We start from the raw sequence: 1,988 nt of genomic DNA on the forward strand, positions 1-1,988 counted from the left end.
TTAGTTCAGAACAGTTATACTAGATTGTTGTTTTGTTTGATTTAGAACCGGTTAACTAAATATAATAAATTTTTGATTTTGTTTGATTTTGATCGTTTTTACTCTAAGGTGTCAACCATTTGCATTATCTTTATCTATACGTTTAGAACTTAAGGATCTGTGTTATTTATACTGACTTCTATGTATTATGATATTAACAATGTTTAGAACAACACCGGCTCTATCCGCTAAAAAGCGAAAAACAAAACGCAACATAACATCTGATGTCTGCCTAATAAAAATAAAATAAAAGGCTTTATTGGGCTCTCATTTACAATATAACTTCTGTCATTATTGTCCTCAATAAGATATTTTCTTTTTAATATTTTTCTATCCCTTTCACACCATTTAGATATTTTAATTTCTCAAAATTACAAATTTCTATATTTATTAAACCATTCCGTTTCCAAATCAGAAACTCAAATTTACATACCACAAATATAAAATCACCAATGCCATAAAATCTATCTTGGTATATTCAGCATGTACCAAGTACCAAGTTAAGCTCTCAAACAATGACATTGTATCCTTATGATAACGGATCGATGCTACCGAATTCTAGATTTCTGTTGATCTTCACTTTGTATCTCTTGCTTTGTTTGCTATCTCTTATAAAGTGGTCAAACAAAACTACAATTAATCAATAATATATTATACTTATTAACCCTTCTCTTTCTGTTCACTTGCAATATCCTCTGAACCCACGTCCTTATAAAACAATAACTTTCAACCCAAGTTCCAACAGATCTAAGAATTACTTTCACCCCAATCTCCAGCAAACTACAATATTCATCTTTTCCATGAACTTCAAAAGAGACAAATATATTACTATCACTGACCAATACCAAATGACTCAACCAAATTCTTAACAATTTATTAGACAACAAAACGTACGAACCCGGCGCGTAGCGCCTAAATAACTCTAGTTTTGTATAAATAAAGACTACAGAGAGCTAGTGAATAAATTAAGAAAAACTTTTAAACTACTGAGATTTCCTTCAAATGTATCATGGTATCAATGTTTTCGATTTTTAATTCGGATGGAGTACGGATTTCTATCGTTTCTTTCTTTGATTCTGTTTTTTCCAACTCTTGTTCGATGAAAATTCCCTAATATTATTTACATATTAGTTTTTGGTTTTGATAACTTAAAAAAAAGTTGAACATTGAAGAAAGGGCTACGTGCCTGTAAGTTTCATCTCATTGAACGGATCTTGTGATACAGTAGTAGTGGAGGGGCCTTAGATGCAAACACATTCCGGATTCGATCTTCCTACTACGGAAATTAAGTCATATTGTTATGCCTACTACCGCTGCGGATACGTCCGTATGAATACCAAAAAAAGAACCTGTCGTGGACTGCACCTCCTGTCCGGAGGTTAGATATGTGTCTTTAATATACTCAGATTTAATCTTTTATTTTTACAAAAAAAAAAGTTCATCTCATGATGAAGTTTACATAATATTTTATTTGAATAGTTTTATATCATATTTTTTTATCTTAAAAAAATTAGTGGTTTTTTTAATGGTTTTTTAAAGAAAAAAGAGACAATTTCGTTTTTTACAAACTGAATTTTTTTTTTACAAACTGAATTTTGTTATGAACCAGATTGTGGATGGCTCATAACCAAGAGATTATGATTTGTAATCTTTCCATTTATCTATGACGGTGTAATCTCCTATATAAGGAATCTCTATGTTATGAATAAAGATAGACTTTTCTATTATTTTTATAACACGTTATCAGCACGAAACTCTAAATCCTTAAGCTAATACCCAAATAGAAAAACCCTAAAATCTTAACCCTAGCCGGCGATCCGACGAACCCTAAACCCCGATCGCGTCTCTTGTTCCCGCATCTGTTACAGCTCGCGTCCGACGATCAAGGCGTTCCCGATCAAGCAACAAAGAACGTCTGCGACCCGATAGAAGCGACTCGATCCATTCCT

This window comes from Brassica oleracea, chromosome C1 (genome assembly GCF_000695525.1).
Source record: "Brassica oleracea var. oleracea cultivar TO1000 chromosome C1, BOL, whole genome shotgun sequence".
Classification (NCBI taxonomy): domain Eukaryota; kingdom Viridiplantae; phylum Streptophyta; class Magnoliopsida; order Brassicales; family Brassicaceae; genus Brassica; species Brassica oleracea.